Source organism: Vulpes lagopus, chromosome 24 (assembly GCF_018345385.1).
Source record: "Vulpes lagopus strain Blue_001 chromosome 24, ASM1834538v1, whole genome shotgun sequence".
Classification (NCBI taxonomy): domain Eukaryota; kingdom Metazoa; phylum Chordata; class Mammalia; order Carnivora; family Canidae; genus Vulpes; species Vulpes lagopus.
In genome coordinates, this window is record NC_054847.1 from 56,075,449 (window position 1) to 56,085,396 (window position 9,948).

A 9,948-nucleotide genomic window follows, 5' to 3' on the forward strand; every position below is an offset into this window, starting at 1 on the left:
CCAGTGGAGGTGGAGGTGACATGGTGGTAGCATGAGCTGAAGGCACCGACGGCCTGGGGCATCTGCAGGGAAGGTCTCCATCAGGGTCACCTGCACACAGAGCCCTCCACTGGGGGCACATCTCTCCACCAGGGGCACTTGGGGGCACACAGGCACCTGTGGGCACATCTCTCCATCATAGGCACCTTTGGGCACAGCTCTCCACCAGGGGCATTTGGGGGCACACTGCTCCATCACAGGCACCTGTGCGCAAAACCACTGGGAGCTATGGCAGGGGTTCAGACACAGGGTGACATCTACATCACTTTCTCCAGGACCACATGTGGGATCATGCTCCATGATAAGTTTACTTAGAGTTTAGGGTTTCATAGACATTATTTCTTCTCCACTTGAAAATATTATGGACAAAACAAACACTAGAAATGTTTGTTAACCTCTTGTACTTCAAGATATCATTTCATTGTAAATTTTTCAGACTATTTTTTTTTTTAATTTTTATTTATGATAGTCACAGAGAGAGAGAGAGAGAGGCAGAGACACAGGCAGAGGGAGAAGCAGGCTCCACGCACCGGGAGCCCGACGTGGGATTCGATCCCGGGCCTCCAGGATCGCGCCCTGGGCCAAAGGCAGGCGCCAAACCGCTGCGCCACCCAGGGATCCCAATTTTTCAGACTATTTAAACAGGCATTCATCTTCTGTATTTAGAAGAAGGTTTAACTTCCTGTGAAAACTAATCCCTAAACAAAAGCAAAACACCAAGTAGTGCAGTGTGCAGCTGAATTAGTTCCACCTACAGGGGAGACCCAGGCCAGCAGATGGTGCCCTTCTTCTGGGGCCTCCTTCCCCGAGGCCACGAGTGGGCTCCCAGGAGACGCCGGCAGAGCAGCCAGCTGGGCACCTGCCTGATGGCTTCTTTTGTGGTTGGGTGGTTATGGCTCTCACACAGCCTTCAGAAATCAGGTCCACCTTCTTCCGAATGTGTAAGCGCAGCAGCCCTCAGCAGTCCAGCTCTGCTGACCGCATAGTTCCTGTTCTGTTTGTTGACAGTGACTAACGCTGTCACTAACGTGGCACTCATCAAAGGCTGAGCTAGCTCAGATAGCTTACCTAAATGTCCAGCTGTCTCTTGATGAGCCAGGGATGTCAGTATGTGAGAGGGTTGGGCAGAAGTCATTAAGAGGAGGGAGAAGGTTCCAACAGAATCTTAAGTGATACAGCTTTTGAATAAATTAGATGTTCTCTAGGTTGGTATGAACATTAATAATAAAATTATTTCATTTCCCTTTTCTAATTTGAAATTCGGGTTGAAAATGTTTTTAGCACATAAAACATGCGTGGTGAGAGGTCTATACACAGTCTGCCTCCAAGGGGCTGCCTGCATGGTGATGTCCTGTCAACTCAGAACAGCCGATCCACACCCATGGGAGACACCTTCCTCGTGCGGCATACATTCTACTGCTGGTCCTTCTTTTGGGGAATGCCCCGGATCTCCTTTTCAAAATGCAAGTGTCTGTAAAGGGCTGATTGTCATACTGTCATCAACATTGTTGCTACCATGGCATGACTTGGCAGACTGCTTTTCAGAATGTCAGTTCTCTGGGGATGGTGTTGACGCAGACTTGTACATTTTGTTGGGTATGAAACACCGAGGAATCCTGGTCTTGGGGGAAGGGGAGATGGAGGTGAGCCTCTCAGAAGCCAGGAGGGAATTTGGTGACCTGGGTGAAGGCACCACTGCTCTGTGTTGCAAAGGAAGGCTGTACCCAGAATCACAGGGGATGGGACAAAGGGACCAGCAGTCATCCTACCCTCCTGTCATTTTATAGGGGACACATGGGAAAGGAGAGAGACAACACAGGCTAGTGACAGCTCATTGACCATGTCCATGTTGCCAGGTTTGCTTTCATGTTTCATTGATTTTTTTTTTCTGATTAAAAATTAGACACTTCTCATTACAGAACATTCAGAGAATACAGAATGGGCACCAAGAATAAAATCAGGGGTGTCTGGGTTGCTTAGTGGGTTAAGTGTCTTACTCTCGATTTTAGCTCAGGTTATGATCTCAGGGTGGTGAGATTGAGCTCCACATTGGGCTCTCCGCAGGGTGCGGTGCTTGCTTAAGATTCTCTCTCTTCACACCAGTGAGAATCGGGAAAATTAATAAGACAGGAAACAACAAATGTTGGAGAGGATGTGGAGAAAGGGGAACCCTCTTGCACTGTTGGTGGGAATGTGAAGTGGTGCAGCCACTCTGGAAAACTGTGTGGAAGTTCCTCAAAGAGTTAAAAATAGACCTGCCCTACGACCCAGCAATTGCACTGCTGGGGATTTACCCCAAAGATACAGATGCAATGAAACGTCGGGACACCTGCACCCCGATGTTTATAGCAGCAATGTCCACAGTAGCCAAACTATGGAAGGAGCCTCGATGTTCTTCAACAGATGAACGGATAAAGAAGATGTGGTCTATATATACAATGGAATATTCCTCAGCCATTAGAAATGACAAATACCCACCATTTGCTTCAATGTGGATGGAACTGGAGGGTATTATGCTGAGTGAAATAAGTCAATCGGAGAAGGACAAACATTATATGGTTTCATTCATTCGGAGAATATAAAAAATAGTGAAAGGGATTAAAGGGGAAAGGAGAGAAAATGAGTGGGAAATATCAGAGAGGGTGACAGGACATGAAAGACTCCTAACTCTGGGAAATGAACAATGAGTAGTGGAAAGGGAGGTGGGCGGGAAGACGGGGCGACTGGGTGATAGGCACTGAGGGGGGCACTTGACAGGATAAGCACTGGGAGTTATACTACATGTTGGCAAATCGAACTCCAATTTTTTTAAAAAAAAGATTCTCTCCCTCTGCCCCTCCACACCTTCAATAAATAAATAAATAAACAAACAAATAAATAAAATCAAAATCCCATGAAAGATGGTTACCCAAAGGAGACCAGCAGCTTAGAAGTGACCTTTCAGAACAGCAGAGTAGACAGGCTCTATTACTTTTCAGAACACCCAGACAGGCTGGGTGACCCTTCTAAATCCCAGCACCCCCCACGGGCCATGTTTTCTGACGTCCTTCTCTCCAGTCCATGGCCAGGTGTTTGAGGCATTGCCTCTGCTGCTTCTCCACGTTCAAGGACAGAAGGAAAATGGCTGTCCTCTGCTTCATCCTGCAAGTGCTGCTCACTTCTGTCCCCAGGTGGGATCATCCAACCACCAACTTCGGGGAACCCTGGTTCACTGGGAAGCTTAATTGTCATGATGGCCATTTTAAAACCCCAACAAAAGCTTCCTGGATTTGAAAAAACATCCTGTAAGACAAAAATGGTTTTTAAAAAAATGTTCTAATTCTACTTTTTAAAGGTATTTAATCAAAATAACTTCCTCTTCTAGACAGTCCTTTAGATCCTATGGAATATGCTATGCCACATTTTAATGAGCATCCCATTTTACCCATGGACTATTGAGATTCTTAAAAAGAATTTTTCTGGGAAATGCCACGGCAGCTTATATGCATCCCAGCAGTACTCCTGCCAAAAGCATTGTTTATTTGCTGTAAGTGTTGTGCATCGTGGATGAAGACCTTCACAAAGTGAAGGAATGTGAAGTAAATCTCTTGCTTTAATGTCGAGTCCAGTTTCTTGCTGCATATTTCTCAAAATGAAGCTCTCGTTCTCAATATAATGCTTATTCCACCTTGACTCCAAGAAAGCATTGCTCTACATACTTCTGCACTTCTAGTAGGATCTTCCCTTTTTTTCTTTCTTTTTGCACTTGAAATAGATTTTAGGCCTTCCTATGAAAAGAAATGTTTTTAATCTTCAAGCATTGCATTTAGTGGTAGTCATCAGGTGTTACTTCAGAGAGCAACTTGCTGTGAGAGGGAGCTATCTGGTTCACTACATGGTACGTGAAACATGCCAACCAAAATCCTCTTGGGGTACACTCTGCTGTGGTGGCACAAGGGGACCAAATATCTTTAGTTATATCATCAAAGAAACTGAATCATCTATGTCCATAAGATGAGATTAAGGAATGGAGGTCAAAGGTGTGGACTTGGCATGACTGGACTAGTGTACCTGGCTATTCCTTTATTTGCTCTTTACCCTCTCTCAGCCGGGGGTGGGGGGGGGGTAGGTAAGGGCTGCTCCTACATAGGGTTCTTCTCCCCTCCACTGCTGAGAGTCTTCCTGTGGAGGAGGAGACTGCGAGGTGCTATCTGCACCCACCCAGGGGGTGAGGGTCAGTGTAGGGCTCCCAGTGTGTAAGGGACCTGGAGGACCGGAGGCCCTAGGCAGCCTCGGTGTCCAGCATCTGGACAACCTAGCAGAGCTCTGGGGGCCTGCAGCTGGTGCTGACAGGGCCTGGGAGGAGCTGCAAGCTGGCCAGACATCAGGCTGACAGCAACAAGACACCTTCTAGAAACTGCTCTAGAAATCACCCCAAGAGGGAAGGCACTCTAGTTGCTCTGCCTTGTTCAAGGCCCCTAATCATGACTTGGCCTAATCATGACTTGGCCTAGTGAGGTGAGTTGGGCTGGGCTGACCCAACTGCTGATGCCTTGAAGGACCATACGTGGCAGCTGCATCCAGTTTCTAGAAGCTTCATGGTGTGAGCCACAGGGTTGTAAGCAGTATTTTCACATGTTCCCTTTCCTGGATGTGACTCCTAACATCTCAGAAAACAGGCTAGATCTTAATTCTCATACTGGCAATGGAGCAAGATGCCCTCCCCACCTAAACCCTGGGTGGTTACTTTGGCCTCTAAATGCCAGTAGCACTGGTAGCTTCAGCATCTACTCACATTTTCATTAGTGGTCTTGATGACGATGGTGATGACGATGATAAAATACACACAAATTACTATGGCAACCACTGTTTAAGTATAGAGTTGAAGGGCGTTACATTCACATGAATGTGCAGCCGTCACCACTGTCCATCTCCAGAACTTTTTCATTATCCCGAACTGAGATTCTTGCTATCTTGTTGTATGAATAATTTCTTTCGTTCTACTTCGTCTTGCCAAATAGACTGTTAATCCTTTGAGAACAGAAAAGAGTGTACACAGATCCCAGCACGCGTCCCATTTGTAATGGGAACTCCAGTGATATCTGATGGCTATCAGATGCATCTTTGTGGATGTCTGCTGAGCACTCAGCTTTTCAGCTTCCTCAGGTGCAGAGTCCCTGTGTATTAAACTTGACCACAACTCCCAGGTTGTCACTGACTGGGTCAGTACTGGGTCCCTGACCAACCAGGACCAATAACGGTCACTTTTCAAGGCCTCAGTTTGGGACAGTCTAACTTATTTCAGTATGTGATGGGAAATGTAACATTGAACTGAAATGCTGTGGAGTCCCTAGACTTCAGATAGATGAGACTCTGTGATGAGATGAAAGAGAAAGAAAGAACGTGCGTGTGAGACAATGTGTGTGTGAGGATGTATTTGAGGGGTGCCTGGATGGCTCAGATGATTAAACATATGCTTTGGGCTCAGGTCATGATCTCGAGGTCCCAGGATTGAGCCCCCAATGGGGATCTGGGCTCAGTGGGGAGTCTGCTTCTCCGGCTCCCCCTGTCACAGCTCCCCCTGCTTGTGCACTCTCTCTCTCACAAATGAATGCATTAAAAAAATACACATTAAGAAAAGAAGAAAGAATGTACTTGAGAGTCTGTTGGCAAATGTATGTGTAATAAAATGTGTGAGAGTGTGTGTATAAGAGTGCATATAAAAAAATAAGAGTGCATGTATGTAGGAGTGTGAAGGTGTGAGAATGTGCGTGAGAACTCTGTGTGTAAAAGGGAATTGTGAGTGTGAGAGTTGTATAAGAGAATGTATTTGTGAGATGGTGTATATCTGAGAGTATGTGTGAGTGGAAGTATTAAAATATTTGTGAGAATGCATGTATGAGAGACTGGGGTGTGCGTGCGTGATAACAGGAACCGTGCATGTGACAGGTGGTGTGTGCATGAGAAAATCATGTGTTGAATGTGAGAGAGTGTGTATGAGAATGTTGTGAGAAGATGTGAGATACTGTCTGCGTGTGTGTGAGTATGTGAACGTGTGTGTGGTAACATGTGAAATAGGTTGTGAGCATGGGATTGTGAGTGTGTGCAAGCACGTGAATGAGAATGTAGGAGAGAGTTGTGAGAGCATATGTGTGTGAGGGTGTCTGTGAGTGGTTGCAAGAGTGAATGTGAGGATTGCGTATGAGTGTATGTGTTGAAATATGTGAGAATGCATGTATGAAAGAGTACTTGAGTGTAAGTGTGAGGATGTGTATTGTATGAGAGTACACATTTGTGATTATGGAAAAGAATGTAGAAGTGAAAATCTGTATAACAGCATGTATTTGAAAGAATGTGCTTGTTAGAATGTGTGTGAAAGAGTACAAGAATGTGAATGTATGTGAGCATGAGAGAGTGTGTGGGCAAGCGTGTGAAAGAGTGCGAGCAAATGTGTGGAGCGAATGTGTGTGAGAACATGTTAGAGTGTGTGAAAATATGTAAGAATGTAAGAGGATGAGTGTGAAAGTTGTGTGAGAGAATATGGAGAGTGGGCTGTGTGTGAGTGAGTGGTTGTGAGTTTAAGTGTGTTTGTGAGATTATGTGTGAGGGAGAACACATGGGTGAATGTGTGTAACAATATGCATGTGAGTGTGAGAACGTATATGAGAGTGAATGAGAGGCTGCGTGTGAGCCAAGTGTGGCAATTAGCCATTTCTTCTGATATTTATGCCACTATTTCTTAAAGTCATCCCTTTTCACAATTACTTTTTTCCTTCTTCCTGTGATTTTAACTGTTTATTTTTCTGTTTTGCCAGAGCACATCTTTGAGAGACTGGCAGAAAAAAAAAAGAGAGAGAGAGAGAGAGAGACTTGCAGACACTAGGAGACTGGCATGTTCAAGTGTCTGCTCTGTCACACCCAACAACAGTTCACCCAGAAATCCAGTGCTGGATGTGAATTGTTTCCCCTCAGAATTTGGACACTGGTCCATTTTTGTCTTTGAGAAGTCCAATGCCATTTTGATTTTGGAACTTTTTAAAAGCTAAGAGTGGCCTATATTTTTTCCTTTCTCTTTCCCCTGGAGGAAATCCTGGGATCCTGCCTTTATCAGCACCATTCTTAAATTGCACGGTTAGGTACTTGATGGAAGTCTGTTCATTGGGCAGATATTTGGTGGGTTCTTTCAATGTGGAACTTCATGTTCTTTAATTTGGGGAAATTTTCTGAGTTTTTTTTTCAATATTTTATCTATTTACTTATTTATTTGAGAGAGTAGGTGAGAGAGAGGGCATGAGTGGCAGGGATGGGCAGAAGGAGAGGGAGCAGCAGACTCCCTGCCAAGCAGGGACCCAGACACTGGGCTGGATTCAAAGACCCTGAGGTCATGACCTGAGGAAAGGCAGACACTTAACTGACTGAGCCACTAGGAGCCTCCTGGAGTTACTTCTTTTGTTATTTACTCCTCCATGGTGTTCAGGTTTTGTTAACTTCTGTTTATCACCAGTTGGACACCTTGAATTTATCTTCTAATTTTATCTTATATATTTTTTTAATTTTTATTTATTCATGATAGTCACAGAAAGAGAGAGAGAGAGGCAGAGACATAGGCAGAGGGAGAAGCAGGCTCCATGCACCGGGAGCCTGATGTGGGATTCGATCCCGGGTCTCCAGGATTGCGCCCTGGGCCAAAGGCAAGCGCCAAACCACTGCGCCACCCAGGGATCCCTTATCTTATATTTTGATGTCTGTTTTCTTTTTCTACTTTCTGGGAGATTTCTTCAGTTACATCTGTAATGTTTCTGTTGTTACTTTGTTTCTGTTTGGTTTTTTTTTTTTTAAGATTTTATTTATTTATTCATGAGATACAGAGAGAAACAGAGACAGAGACACACAGACAGAGGGAGAAGCAGGCTCCATGCAGGGAGCCTGATGTGGGACTCGATCCCGGGACTCTAGGATCACGCCCTGGGCCAAAGGCAGGCGCCAAACCGCTGAGCCACCCAGGGATCCCCTGTTTCTGTTTTCATACTTTAATCTGCAAGAACTCTTTTTTTATTCTTCCATGCTATATAAAAAGAATTCTTGCTCATGTGTGTTGGATAAACTGCATTCTCTTACCTTTGCAAGGACGTTAAGGACAGAAATATTTTCGAAGTTTTCTTTTGCTCCCTGCACTGTCTTTTCTTTTCCCTGAGTTCTTTTGCTCTGTTTGTTTTGTCTCTGTTTTCCGTGCTGGAATATCTCCCCAAATGTGTGTCAGTGTTTACTTGTCCACATTAGCATGCATAAGTCACTATTCAAGAGTGACTTAAAGCTGATGGGGAGTCCTGTAGTTGCCTGGTGGTCCTCACTCTAGAGCAGCAGTCAGCAGATGTTTTCTGTAAGGGAGCAGGTAGCACATATTTTAGGCTGTGGGGGATATATAGTGTCTGTTGCCACCCCTCCACCCTCACTCTGCTGTGGTGGTGTGTTGTAACACGAATGAAGCCACAGACAACACGAAAATGAATGCGAAGGGCTGTGTTCCAATTTATTTACAAAAGGGAGCAGTGGGCAGATCTCCTGGCAGGGTGCCTCCTCCCCCTTGCCCTCAGCTTTCCCTAGCATCCCTGGGACCAGAGCCTTCCTGAACAGGTTTCTCCAGTCTCTGGTATGGGTGTGGGTGTGTTGGGTTGAGTAGTCGCCAGTACATGCAGGCTGAGGACGCAGAACTGGGAGTTCCTGCAGACACCAAGCCTGCTTGCAGGTTTTCCCTTTAAAGCCTCCTTCCAGGGGCAGCAGGAAGATCCCAAGGTGTTCACACCTCAGCGCGCCTCTGGTTGGCTCCCGTGAAGCTAATGTGGCATGAGCTTCCCCCAGTTGCTAAGTCGTGTGCCGCATGTCCATCTACTCTCCATCTCCCCAAACTCCCCAATTTATCACTTCTGTTTGTTTGCCTTTTTTCTTAGGCATTCGTAACTGTTTTTCCCTTGCCGTCATTTTGGCCCAACCTCAGGAGGATACCAGAATATCCTACGCATCTGATCTGCCATGTTTAAGCAGGGTCCTCTGGGGAAGTCGACATGTTGACAAAGGTCATGCGGAGGATGAAGTCAGGGGAAGAAAAATCTAAAAAGAAAACAAAATGGGAAAGAAGAGAGGATGGAGGCCAGGAAGTAAAACATTTGATTTTTGGGTTTCTTTCCACTAAACACGGGGCAGTGAAATGTTAAAGCCTCTTTTACTTAAGTCTTCATTCTCTCAACATTAAAAAAATAATAACCAGGAAGAAATAAAATAATAAATAGCACTGAGAGGTACAGTTTGCCTTAGAGACTGGAGCTGAAACACTGAGAGGTTTCTCCAGCTCCCTTTCTCCATGTTCGCATTCAGGGGAAGCCAAAAAAAATTGTACTAAACATGAAATATGACTTTCAGAGACCATTACTTCTGAGAATAGTATTATTTCTGACAATATTGCAGCCTTTTCTTCCTTCCCCAGGAAATTTTAAGGCAGGAGTCATACTGAGATCAGATGTAAAGTAATCATTGCTTCGGGATGACGTAGGTGTTAATCACCATGGTTGTCTGCCAAGGTGTCCTGTCATTCCAGCCATTCAGAGGGAGCGCAGTGCCGCTATCCGAGGGCTCCTGGATCGGGATGTAATGTCACTGTGACTAATTTTATGCAGCTAAAATGTCATGGGGCGCTCTCAGGATTAAATAATTGAGTCTTGAAGTGCCGTCCTTTGAGAAAGGGGAGAAAATAGTAACGTTCTCTAAACAAAAGCATCGTGTCACACCACCTCCACCTCCTGTGTTCCATGCATCACATGTACACGCAGGCATGCACACACATACTGCATGCACGTGCACACACAGGTATACACACATGAGCACATGCAGGTGCACATAGCACACATGTACATGCATGTACATGCAGGTGCAAAT